This window comes from Thunnus maccoyii, chromosome 18 (assembly GCF_910596095.1).
Source record: "Thunnus maccoyii chromosome 18, fThuMac1.1, whole genome shotgun sequence".
In the NCBI taxonomy this organism is placed as follows: domain Eukaryota; kingdom Metazoa; phylum Chordata; class Actinopteri; order Scombriformes; family Scombridae; genus Thunnus; species Thunnus maccoyii.
In genome coordinates this window covers 6480696-6494808 of record NC_056550.1, presented here as the reverse complement: position 1 = coordinate 6494808, position 14113 = coordinate 6480696, and the positions used below count along the sequence as shown (strand labels likewise).

The window sequence follows — 14113 nt, the reverse complement described above, 5'->3', positions numbered from 1 at the left end:
GCTATTTTAAAATGGAATGCGCAGGGGGAAAGGATTGATTTTTTACATGTTTGACATCGGTGGTTTGGTTAGAGAGGCAAAGAGGGAAGTGAGGGGGGGGGGAAGGGTAGCAGGAAACTGGCTCGTCAAAGTTTACAAACAGAGCGAGAAGCTGACTGTGCAGGAGGCTAAGTGGTGAGACAAACTCTGAGGCGACGCAGAGGCCAGCCCAGAGGAAGAGGCTCGGCCTGCGGAGCATGGGAACAGAAAGAGGAGGTGGGAGAGAAAAGAGACAGGGGGGAAAAAAACAAGACGTAAAATGAGCTCACTATGGGCTGATGTTTGCTGGTCCAACTCTAAAATCCAGACATCACTCGTCATCCTAGTTTCCACTGACCCAAACTTGTACGCGCACACTCACTGTCCTATTTCTGGAAGAGGACAGACATCATCTTTATGCTGCTCGCTTCCTGAAAACAATGCCTGCACACTCTTCTTCATCTTTCTTTTCCCCTCTTCGGTCATCCTTTACTCATGCTCTCAACTAAATCTCATATGTCAAAAGGCTTTCTTTCATGGCGCTGAGCTTCCCTTTCTCCAAGCCATTTTCCCCTCCTCGATTTCTTTCCTCCCCCCCACCCCCCCTCCACCACTAACCGCTCTTCTTCCATCCCTCTGTTCTCTGTTTGCCTTTGCACAGATGGCCAGAGCAGCTGAGCAGGGCCAGAGGGGGAGAGAGAGAGAGAGAGGGAGAGAGAGAGAGAGAGAGAGAGAGAGGGAGAGACTGAGAAAAAAATATCCCTGTATCTCAAACAACACATATGAACACATACACACCGCTAGTGCAACAGGACGCCACCCAAAACAACCGAAGAGGCCGGGAGGGAGATGACGGGTAGCTGTGAGAGGCCATTGGTGCCACACCCTTCAGTCACAAGAGACTTTTAAATGCCAGTGAGGCAGCAAAATGTGGACAGTTGGTATAATTATATTTACTAACCACAACCAGTCATAGTTGTTTGGAAGAACAACGGGGTGGGCATTGGGAAAAGAAAAAGTAAGATGCAAAGTGAGAGTTTTGCTTTAAGTCCTGCACAGTTTTAATTTTTGTGTCAGAACAACCTGTAGCTCAGCCTGCCTTCCATTTATCCTCTGCACTCGTATTTCACTTAAAGCAATAATTCAATACCTTGGGAATTACTCTGAGAGAATTAATACATGTTTGTATAGTGAATATGCAGCTAGAGCCAGCAGCCAGTTAGCTTAACTTAGCATAAAGAGTGGAAACGAGGAAGCAGCTAGCCCAGCTTTGTCTTAAAGTAACAAAATCCACAGTCTACCAGCTGCTGTAAGCTCACTGATTAACACATTACCGTATATCTCATATGTTTAATGTGAAAACAACAATTTGTGTCTTACAGTGGGTTATATGGCTGACTATTTTGTAGCCAGGACTTATTACACAGGTGCTTGTGGATGGGTTTAGTTACCTTTGGCCAGAACCAGGCTCGCTGTTTCCCTCTGTTTCTAGTTTTTATGCTAAGCTGAGCTAAATAGCTCCTGGCTCCAGCCACAGATTTAGTGTACAAACAACAAGAGTGGTATCAATCTTTTCATCTAACTCCCATCAGGAAAGCAAATAAAACTATTTCCCAAAATGTTGAGCTACTGCTTTAACCTCCAGGCCTCTGAAGAAACAAAAAAATAAATATTTAGTCTTGTGTCTCAAACTCCTACGGGCCAAGAACAGATCATAGTGGCTGTTAGTTTGTTTTCAATAAGGTTTCACACAGGATGTGTGGGCTAACAGCTACGCTTGATATGTTGTTTTTGTGATAACTATATATATCCAAAACAAACTCCACCCACTTGATACTCCAAAATCTCTAATACAATCACACCACTGTTTGACTGAGACCCGGTATAACTGTGACCTCCTTCGACCAAGCAGTGAACCAGAAAATAAGACTGTGTCCAATCGCCATCCCCTCTTCTCTATTTCAGATTTGTGTTTGGCTCCTGCTCTTCCCACAGTAGACTACAGCATCTGGCCAGGCTGTTCATTTCACTACTCCTCTCCAAAGTAGCCCACACTGCTGGTGTGTATGAGTGTGTATGTTTGTGTGAGAGAGAGAGAAAGAGAGAGTGATAAATCCCGATCGCACGACCGCAGCCAGAGGGACATTTCTCTTTCTCCTGCAAGTCTTCAGACAGCTGTGAGATTGCGCTCCTCTCTTTGGCTCTTTTGCTCGCTAACTCGGCCCTACGTCATTAGGACCATCAGTCAGCAGTAAGCATAAACAGGCCAGAAAGCAGAGCAGGAACATTACTTTTTTTTTTCATCTCTATTCTCCGCAGAAACCGAAGATCCGAGCCACATCCAGACACTTTCTCTATTTCAGAAGCCAAATAAACTGAAATGACGGTTTAAAATTCATGTCTACTTTGCTTGCTGCCAAAGTGAATTTCAAACTCTGACATTAACCCCTTAACACTCCAGTGACCCAGTACTTTACTCTTTTTTCAACATCTCTTTACAATTTATAAGCTACAGTGTGTATTTTTTCTACATGTAAGGCTTTGGACTGACTTATAATTGTTTCTTAAATGCACACTAACCTTCAAAGTGTTGCAACAACTTTATATTACCTTGAACTTCATCCATAATTACCACAGCACTCCCACCTGAAACATCTTCAACCCACTAATGTTATTACAGGTTTTCCTTAATATTCTCTTTCAAACTGACTGAGTTACCTGTTGCTACGAGGGCACACGCTTTGTGATTATAAATGAGCCTACTGTGTAAAATGGTAATACTGCTGAATATTTGATTCTATTTATCTATGGATGAGTTTTTTTCTGAGAAATCCTCCCTGCTTCACATTCAAACAAATGCATATATTTGGACCATGGAGCTTGGTGGCACAACTCTAGGTTTCTCTGTTAAAACCTGAGCAGCAACTGTAGATTAAATATTTTGCTGATTCATTAACACCTCCACAACAGCTGCTGAAGAGGGTTACGATGGGATTATGTTACATTACATAATGTTACGTAGCTGTTACTCAAGCACCATCATAATTATTCCCGATGGATGAGGGGGAATCAATACAGTCTTCAGTCCATGTCTTCCACTTGTGCTCTACCAATCTGATATGAATAAATCTAATATTTCTGTCAGAATAAAGCAGGGTTATGACATTTAGCTCACCTAATCTTTAAGTACAATTCACCCTAACATCCAACTCCAGGAACCAAGCGAAACCCCAGATCGACTCTAGGAAATCCTCTCTAATACCATCTTGGGTACTGCCTAGGCTGTAACACACAAGCTGGCATGTTCAACCCATACGGGACAGAATGTATTCAATGACCTGAGACATAATAGCTTGTGTAGTTAGCGCACATTTCCAGCAGCAGATCCCAGACAGATGGCTGTGTCGGCTACATTACCTCCATTTCAAAATATGTTTAATTTCAGACACGGTGCGCTGTGTGAAATGTTTAGAGCGTAAAAGGGTTTTAACCTGAAGAGAACTTCTGGTTAATCTACCCTCAGGAAAGGCAGTCGGAGAGCATCTATTGACTGCGCGTTATCCTGACGTCCTGTGGCCTGAACACAGAGGCGCGAGCACACATACTTCCTGGGTTGTTGTCCTTTGTAATCAGCTAAAAACAATAGCTGGAGACATAAACAGAGTTGTGTGGAAGTGAAGTGGAAGTCCCATGCTGGCACCCTCCTCTAGGTAGATTTTTCACTAAACTTGCAATTTCTTCCTCTGTGCTATGAATGTTGACTTTGCAAAAATGTGTTTGTTGGCCTTCACAATGTGTCCAAATCATGTGGCTCCGGTTTCCAAGCAGCATCCCACTCCAAATTCCCTGCAAGCCTCAATGATGAGCTACACAGTAACTGGGAACAAAGGAAACCCACACGGATACTAAACCATACAAAGAGCAAAGGCAGTGGTCAGAGCACAGGATCAGACCAGTGAGGGATTCCTTCATGCCTCATTCTAACCCTCCACACACACATTGTTTACATTCTCTGTATGATAATTAATCAGTCATACGTGTTATCCGATCATGTTTAAAGCTCATCTACTGTTCATTACTGACATTTTACTTCCTTATGAATGTTGAGATTCTAACAAAGAAGTCCTGACAAAAGATTTCTGAGCGTTTTCTATCAGGGATAATAGGACAATGTAGATCTAGATCAATGTAGAAAGGTACTTTCATAGACTAGCTTTTAAGGCTGCAACTAACAATTATTTTCATTATCAATTAATCTATTGATTATTTTCTCGAATAATTGATTCATTGTTTGGTCTATAAAATGGTGGAAAGTGTCCATCACAATTTTCTTTTTGTCCAGCCAACATCCTAAAACCCCAAAATATTCAGTCTACTATCATGTATGACAACAAAAAGCAGCAAAACATCACAGTTAAGAAGCTGGAAACAATGAATGTTTGGCTTTTTATTTAGAAAGAATTACTTAAACATTAAATGATTAATTGATATCAACATACTTGCAAATTAATTTTCTGATGACCTAATCATTAGTTGTTTCAGCTTTACTAGCTTTACTGTAACAACCTTTCCTCTTACTAGTTTTAATCCCCTTGTTTTAACCTTTTTCTTAAAGTCATCTATCTTGTTATTAATGTGTTTACATAGTGTATGTGTATATAGTATGTACTGTATACTATATGTGTATTTGTGTGTCCATTGCATTTAAGGTGCACTTTCTTTGTTTTTATTTGCTTCAAGGCATTTTGTAAGGTTAGCTTTTAGGCAAAATGCTGTATTTTGTTTTTTTTGTTGTCATCATTACATTTAATAGGCCTCAGGCAGTAAGTTAATGATGGGCAAGCCGGCTCTGCAAGGTGAGATCATCCTCCCAGGCATCATCCCTTCCTAATACCCACACTGGGACAAACCAAACGTGTGTGCGCTCACACTTGTGTGTGTATCCCCGGCACACTACGGTGCTTAGACCAGTACTGTCAATAACTGGAAGGCATCCAGCTCTGCTGAGAGATCTAAGATTTTCTGACTGTCTAGACACAAACATGCTGTTCCTGAATAATCAGGTCATCAGCATATATAAACAGTAAACTAGTACTTTGACCCTCTTTTTGCACCGAGTACAATCTACTACTGTGTGTGTGTGTGTGTGTGTGTGCACATGCAGGGGGGGTGCGTGTGTAACAAGCCTGTTTTGAATACAGCTTGAGGTTACATTTAAAGAACCGCTCAGAGGAAAATACAGCATTTCTGAATAATAAAAAAGATGAATCAGTGCAAGGGACAACTGTGCTTCATTATGCTGCAGTGTGGCTTACTGAACTAAATGTTAAGTTAATGTCAAATCTTCTCTTGGGCTGTGGTGTGTTCACGTCTAATTACTACCACTGTCGGTTAGAGTCAAGAGACTCTTCGCCTTCTCTGCACAAAGGCCTAAATCAAAGTGCCCCCGCTCCATCCCTCACTTTAGCCAACCAACCGTCCAAGGGCATGTACGAATTGCGGTGGTAGAAAGTCAGCTCTGCTTACACAGTACACAACTGTGTACACACACATATGCATTCTGTGAGCCTTCTTCTATCCCCGGGGCCTACTTTAAATAGTAGTCAAAGAGAGGGATTGTGGGGGAAGGAAGCAGCGGCGATGGTGGTGGTGGGGGTGGGGTAGGGGAGACGGCAGAAAAGATGCAAAAGAAAGTGAGCTTTTGTGGCCGACGTAACCCTCTGCTGATGCTCATCACATCAACTCGTGCAAGCTTGATAGAATAACTCGAGACATAAATAATGCCTCCGTAAGAGGACGGGAGGTTTGAGTGAAGACGCCGGCGGTGAGGGGAGAGAGAGAGAGGATGTTATTGGGTCTGGTTTTTGAGGGCGTTTTTAACGAGCATTCGGTGGCCTCTGACCCTGTAATTGACGTGCTTTTATCTCTGTGAGCAGCAAACACAAGATACTGAGCTGCAGTGTTTGCTCTTTGACGCCGCTAATTAAGCGTCCTCCTTCCTCTGACACAGCCAGGGTTGGGGTTTACAAAGCATATCTCCTCATGCAAAGTCACAACTGTCAAAGCAGGAAAATGCAAACTGTTTTTGCTTGAATAGCTCAATTTTTCATTCTTTTCATACAGAGAATAAAACAAAGTGTGCCCACTGTGATGAGCGGTGATGGCTAAATTGTCTTTCCTTTGCTGACTGACTATCAATTAAGCCATAAAAAATGTTCTCTGGCGCTCCTCACATAAACATTCATGTCATAATAGTCTGTAACAAGTTCATAAAGTACTTATTTAGAAAGCTATTCATAAAAAACATGTCTTAATATTCATATTCTTTTCAAATATGTCAAATTGTATATCATGAATATTAAAAATACACTTATTTTGCACATCAGTCTAAACTTTTAATTCTACCTTCCTTGTTTTTTTTTAATGTAAAATGATATAACAGTTCTAAACTTGTCTCTGACGGTGCAGAACTCTGCAGCTCTGCTTCAATAATTTACTGCCCTATTGCTGATGGCACAAATGCTCATGAGCAAGTGAGCTGATGCAATTGGCCTCAGATTTGACGCAGTTTTTACTTGTGACTGTGACCAAAAATGATAAAAAATAAGGTTGAATGTGTATATGTTTTCATGTATTTGTGAATGTGTGTGTGTGTGTGTGTGTGTGTGTGTGTGTGTGTGTCACTCCTCCTCTTTGCAAGGGGGAGAATCTGACATTCTCCCCCTTGCAAAGAGTGGGGGGAATGTCAGATTCAAGACGCCACACACTGGCATGGGGCCTGAGATTGTCTATTCAACCTACTCTAAATCACAACAGTAGTCTCAGTCAACTCTCCACCTCATTTACTGATACTTAAACCCCATGGGGTTTTCAAAAATCTAGTTCTGGTGCCTTAAATGTCAGTATTTGCTACTTTTTTTTTTGTAAATTTCTGGGTTTTGAACTGCTGATCGAACGAAACAAAAAAAGATATTTGAAAAAAAGACAACAGATGAACATGGCATCTTGAGCTCAAGGAAAAAGGAGATAGACATTTTTCACAATTTTCAAACATTTAATAGACAAAAATAATGAATAATTAACCAAGTACAACCGAATACAAGGGACTAGAAAGGAGAGAGGTCCGTCTTTACCTCTCAGAGAAGTGGATCGAAAGTAAAGATGTGCTACAACCGGCAGGATGTTTCACTTGCTCTCAGCCAAATCTTGGCAGAACCCCAGCGACACACTAACAGCTGCAACAGTTACCGTTAGTGATAAACATAAAATGTACAAACAGGTAGAAGCTGCAGAAAGAAGACATTTTCACAGCTGATGAGGCCATTTGTATGAAACTGTAAAATGTCAAATAAATCCAATCCCATCTGTGCAGTAGGTTTTCTCATTAGGACTCTGTCATCATTATAAGGGAGTTATGTAAAAGCAGTGGCAGGGTCACAAGCCAGTACCGCTTTCATCCGCCATTGCTGCAACCTGAAGTCTCTGAGAGAGCCATCCATGAAACGAGAGGCTGATCATTATCAAAAACATTCCTGATGAGGATGTGCGTAGGGGTGGAGGGAGAGCAGTATGGTTTTTGTGTGGGAGTTGGACAGTGGGGGGTTTGAAGGCACATAACACCCAGTTGGGGGGATACTGGAGCTGACGCAATTTGATGCTAATCACAGCTCACACATTCCCCAAACACCCTCGACCTGAGGTCAGGAAACCGCCTCTGTCCTGCACACAAATAAACTCCAAACAAAGCCTGCTGCTCCCCATGGCATTCCCCACAGCCAGTGGGAGGGCTGAGAGAGCGGGGAGAGAGAGAGAGAGAGAGAGAGCGAGGACGCAGCCAAGAGTGACAGAAGGTAAGTTTCCATCTGAAAAGTTGTGAGCGAACGTTTAAAAATCTGGCAGGTTTCCATCTCGGACGAATGTGATATTTTAGCGTTTTTCTAACATTTCCGATCTTACGTGCAAATTCGAAATAAACAACAACAGGTGGATGGAAACATACCGTAAGTAATCCAGACCTACCTCTCGCTGACAGCAGGGCCACAACAAACATGCACACCCTGCTGATTGTCAGGTGAACTCCTTAACGGTGTCCAGTACAGTCATTCCCACCAATTGATTTCCTACTAGTCCAGTGGTTTAATGCTGGGATGCTCAATTAGACAGAACTGAACCAGAACAAAGGCCCCGCTGAGAGGAAGGAACAAGTCTTTTTCTGTCTCCTTGTTTACTTGGATGCCGGCGTGTGTGTGTGTGAGAGAGAGAGAGAGAGAGAGAGAGAGAGCAGCAGATTGTGTGACAGACACCTGGATCACAGAAACATGTGATCAGGAAGGCTGGCACTAATCCTAACTCTTTGGAGCTTCACACTAAGATTTTACAATGTCCTCAGATGCCGTAACAGAGACGAGGGGGACATTCGTCGTGTGAGTGATTACGAGATTATATAAAAGTGTTCGTTAAGGAAGTTTCAACAAACTCATTAGTAAAATAAATCAGCAAAACAGCGAGTGTGACTGCCACAAACGGTATGGAATGCCTATACCCGCCGTGGTTTAGCGCTGTACATTTTGTGCGTTCACACCACCCCTCCTCCTTTCAACAAACACCACACACACACACACACACACACAAACACTCGAACCCTGTCCTTCCCATGGTGCGCCCAGGCTCGGAGAGACTTGGCCCCCTGGGGACGGGCAGATTAACACATGACAGAGCTTGTTAACCCTGGACAAAGAGAGATGCTAATCTTGTACAGTCGGCCTCGACTGTCCTCAAACAGTGCACAGACAGTTATAGGGACAGAGAGAGAGAGAGATAGAGAGGGAGGGACAGAGAGAAGCTCAAGAAAGACAAGAAAGAACAAGGGCGGGATACGCAGCGGTAACAGAGGCCTCAGTATGTCCCAGAAACTAGACAATACTGTTGGGAGGCAGGGCTAGAGGGTCCATCAGCCCCGAAACAATAAGAGTAGAGATGAGCCCGACTACAAACAAGGCCCCAACGGCGTGGGCCCTGCTACAGCCTGGCTGAGCTCCGCTGCCTGCAGGGACGACCAGCGGGGCGGCGCACAGCTCGACTGTGTGGATATTGATCACACAGGAGAAAGTGGGGAGTCGGGCTACCAGCTCCACAGATGGGCAGGACAGAGAAAGAGACAGAGACAGAAAGAGGAAGTGCATTAGTGAGACAGCCGTTCCTCTGATGCTGTTAACCCTTTCCCCTGGGAGATAAGAGAGATAGCACTGACAAGGTTTTAGGACAGAAGTATAAAAAAAAGGTGGGAGGAGGGAGTAAAAAAGGATGGAGGCAAAGAGAAAGAAGGACCGAGGAGACAGAGGACCCAACATAGAGACAACAGACAAACTAAGGCTAATTTGTAACTTGAAGAGCTGCTGGATCATCTCCATAATGGGCCGTCTGCCCGCAAACAAGCTCCTCTCTGGGGGTAAATGAGATCAGGCCGGCCCAGGACCAGCTGGTGGTTTGGATCAATGACACCAAATAGAGCAGATATAGAGACAGAGGAAGAGGGTAGGACCAAGGCATCTGGACGGGATAGCAGGAACACACCCGAGAGGCTTCGGCGCTCTCTCTCGAGATTTTACACGGACACGCGCACGCAAAGTACAAGTGGAACGACTGTGTCCATAAGAGGATTATGTCCTCCTGTTTGAAGTGGAACATGGCACGTTCCAGATGGAATCTGATCCCTCACAGGAAGGCAGACAGTTTGGATGGTTGACCAGCCCAGCACCTACTAACTGCAGCTTTCTAAGAACTAAACCACACATCTGGCATCAAAACACCACGACATCTGCCTACAAACTGCCAGAAACTCCTCTTGTGCCATGTCCACAACAACCATCAAGGCACACAGTTAGCACGTCGCGTGACTGACTGTATACTTACGGCAACAAACAAATACACTGAGACATGCTATTACCAGATTTGAATGTCATGAGGAGGAATGGATATGACAGAGGAATAAATTGGCCCCTATAGCTGCCTATGGTAAAGAGAATCTATCATTCTGTCAGCACCAGTGTCTGTCATACATGCCTATCATTCCACACATGGCTATGGTGAGGGCAGGCAGGGTAGCCTCTGATGTAATCTCGACCACATCAGCCACTGGGCCAGAGCGGCAAATGTATAGCGATGCCAATGTAAAGGCTGACCCATTGACACCGATATCTGTGAGCCACAGGTGGCAGAGCAAACCTTTACTCTGCTTCCATTCCTGGAACCATTTTTGGCCATATTTTCACTTTTTCCATGGCGTCATTGCACCAAACAATCAGACATGGTTAACACACTGTGCCATAAAAAAATTTTGGTCTTGAGGCCTAGCAACAGGGCTGTGAACCACGTCCATTATCCATCCTCCCACCAGAGGAATTCAGAGCGTCCAAACACAGCAAATTACTGCAGCTGCTGGCAAATACTGCCTCAAAACTGCGCCGCCAGTTGCCAAATGCATGCCCTGACAACTGTGACACCACAACCAAGGCTGCTATCTTGACTGGCGCACAGGCGACAGAAAAGTTTATCTGTGCTTTATCTGCACAGCACAAATTTACTGTAGTGCCTGCGGCGGTTTCCTCAAGCCCCGATCATTCAGAAAACAGAGAAGGAAATTCAGCCAAACATACAGTTTCTGTTGGTGATTTGATAATCTCAAAACAAGAAACTATTGTGCTGGGCTAAAAACAGGGCTACAGATGATGATGGTAATTTTTAATGACGCTAAGAAGTGCAAGGGTCACAGGTTCAGGCTGAAAAAAGCCTGATGACCAGAGGCACAGGCTTGCCCTTGTCACAATCGAGAAGTTCAGAGCTGTGGGGGTTAATTCTGAGTCACACAGCCACCCAACACCAGTCCTGAGGCTAAGGGCAGGCTGACACACAGGGCTATTAATGCAACAATCGTCTCCCCTCTCAGGACCGTGGCATGGGTCGAGAGGCCAGCTGGGAGCAAAATAGGTCATTAAAATTTAAATTGCCCTAAAATACGAGCTCATGAAAGTCATTCTATGTGAAAATATTCATTTTTTGTCAACTGGGTTTTCATAGGATAATCTCAACAGAAGAGTGATGATGCATTTAAAATGTGTCTGAGTTATTATATGATTCTCTTGTGTAACTGTAACTAATAATTGTCATCATTATCAATTAACTAAATGAATAAATCATTAATAACATAAAATATTACCAAACTGATGTCGTTAACACAAAGTGTCAATTTTAAATGATAATGAAAGAAAAACAAGCAATCTGCATTTGTGAACCTGTAAGATATTATTACTATTAATACCATTAATTACAATTTGATTGATTAATCATTGTTAGAATTAGGACAGATAAACAGTTTATCAAGCCATTCATCAATTAATTTAAACACCATTTCAGTGCTGGTACTATATTTTAGAGGTGCAACAATTTTGATAATCAACTCATCGTTTCAGGCATTTTTCAAGCAAAATTTGTTGGTTTTCGTTTCTTAAATGTGACGGGCTTTTAACCCTGCTTTTTGACATTTAATAGACTAAACAAGAAAATAATCAGCATATTAATCAAGAATTAAAATATTCATTAGTTGCTGCCCTACTATAGTTTTAATTGTACACATTTCCATGTCTGCATATGGAGGATTGTAATCAAACACAGGCAACGCGCTCTCATTCTTATTGCCATGAGTAGCTGTAGACAATCACACCCTGGATTCTAGCTCTACCAATAGAGCGCATCTGCTAATGACAGAGTGAGAAAAACACACCGACAACAATGAACAAAAGACACAACTAGAGTCCACTCTATAACAGAAAGAAGCTTCTTATATTATTTTTTTTTACAATGACATAAATCGTCTTTATTTATTCAAGTACAGTTTCTGACAAATCCTCTCCACACACGGAATAACTCTGGCAGTAATCCCCATCCTCCAGTCCAACTAATAATCTTTTTAAAACCATCTGAAATAACTTAATAAAAACAGAGTGTGGGTTTTAATGTCAGCTAAATTTAATTTCACATGATTGCATTAGGCTGTGGTCTATGTGCCTGCCTGCCTGTCTGTCCTCCATTTCCCTGCCTTATCCACCAACACTGTGAGTCAGCCATTCTCTCATCCGTGCACCAGAGGGGGGGAGGGTGGGGGAGCGGACTAGCTGATGGCTTAGCCCACCTCTGACTTAAGAGTCCTGGAGTGTCTCCAAAGCCTGCGTGGCCGAGCCTTAAAAGTTCTCATATTAGTCGCCCTGGGATGCCATTTACTCAGGATGACATCAATACCTCATGGTCGATCACCACACATTATTGACCTGACCGTGCCCGCTGTGGCCACAAAGCTCGAGACAATTTATGTCTCTGTCTGCACCACCTCGGGAGATGAGAATAAAGTTGTGGGCTGAGGATAAAGATTTTCAATGCGTGCATGTTTGTAGTTTATTAAATGCTCTTGGCCAGGCTTTGAGAGCTGGCAGCATTTTCTCTTCCCCCATTGTTCTACAGAGGGGAGTGTAATCTGTCTTGTTGCACTCACTCACAGAAAAGAGTCAGCGAGGGAGCAGCGATGGGCCCCTGCAGCCTTAACTCTCACATCACAATAGCTGATCACTTTTTGGGGGGTGACATTAATCACCTCTGATTACATGCCAGTTTGAGTCTGTGCACAGACCCACTCAGAGACATTTCAGCTTTACACTCTCCCTCCAGGGTCTGTGGGGATGATTGCTTTTAACGCGTCACAAAAGCCCCTATGTTCTTCTGTTTTAGCTGAAATTAAAACTGAATAGGCATCTGCAAAATTATTACTGCTAAATTCAACCCCCCCCTCTACCCCTCCCAACCCCTCCACCCCGAGGGCTAGTGAAACATTTCTCAGCACTCACACCACTTCAAGCCCATCACAGAACAATGGGCATCCGCGGTGGAGGATGGACAAGGAGGGGAGACGAGGGGGGGAAAAAAAAAAGTTTAGCGAGGGAAAAGACCGACAAAACGACAAGAGAGTGAGGGACACAATTCTGTAAATGAAAAAAGAGCAGACATTAAAAGTATATATCTTTTTTAGGTTAGCCTAACAGGTCTGAAGCGCACTCCCAGCTGCCATGCAGCCTGCCACCGCCCCATCAGCCCCTTTTCCACAGCAGTCAAAGTGAATCTTAAACACAGCGGCTCATCGACATAAAGACAAAACCGTTTGGACATTTTCAACTGCATATTTAACAAAAATATTCATTCACACAACATAATTCCGATGCACTGTTTGGTGTTAATAATGTAGTATCACATGTAATAACCCGGTAAGTACAACTAAGCTAGCGTCAGTCTGTAACTGACAACAGACATAACGTTCATTTTTAAGAGTCGGTTCTGATGAACGTTAATTAGCCAAACATGAAAGCTAGTTACAAACTGACGTTAGCTTGCGAGCTAATGCTAAAACAATCTCGCCCTTACCAGTCAGTGCGGAAAAATCCTCTCCAGCTACGCCCAGTGCTAGCCAGCACACCCCGTCTGAATCCTCGAATAAGAAGAAAAAAAGAAAGTGAGGATGAGGATAGAAATGAAACCGGGGAGCAACGGAAGAAAATCACCGGAGAGTGAGTCGAGCCGAGCCCACAGACAAGAAACTTCTGGGTCTCAAGCGCCGTTTTTCACAAGTGATGCGCGTTCACTGAAAGGAAGAAAGGAGGAGAATGACGCTTCAGTCCACACACACACACACACACACACACATACACACATACACACATGTACACACACACACACACACACACACACACACGCTGGTAGACCGGTGAACGGATGGATGGACAGGCGGAGGAGAGGAGAGGGCTGCCGCTGCCTTTAAGTGCTGTTGGAAGTGTCGGAATAATGAAAGGTCTGCACATGACGGACTCAACCAACAGCGAAGACACGTTAAAGGTTATTTTTTTAAACCTTTCTAATGGTCAACCTACCAACATGTAGCCTACAAAAGCAGGGCCCTACAGACAAGGTGAAGTTACCAACCGGGCATCTGATCAGACCAAAAAGCCCCAGGTTCACTGTGTGTCATTTGAAGAGTTGACACTATTAGTTAATTAAC

The 14113-nt window shown here is 43.5% G+C and overlaps 1 protein-coding gene across 1 annotated transcript in view; it reads right to left on the bottom strand.

The window, feature by feature from the left end:
* Positions 1–13767, bottom strand: part of wu:fb95e10 (cell surface glycoprotein 1) — a 29131-nt gene extending 15364 nt beyond the window's left edge. Inside the window, exon 1 of the mRNA XM_042392631.1 lies at positions 13483–13767. The gene's annotated coding sequence lies outside the window, so the exon portion shown is untranslated. The remainder of the gene's footprint in view (positions 1–13482) is intronic.
* Between the last annotated feature and the right edge of the window lie 346 nt (positions 13768–14113).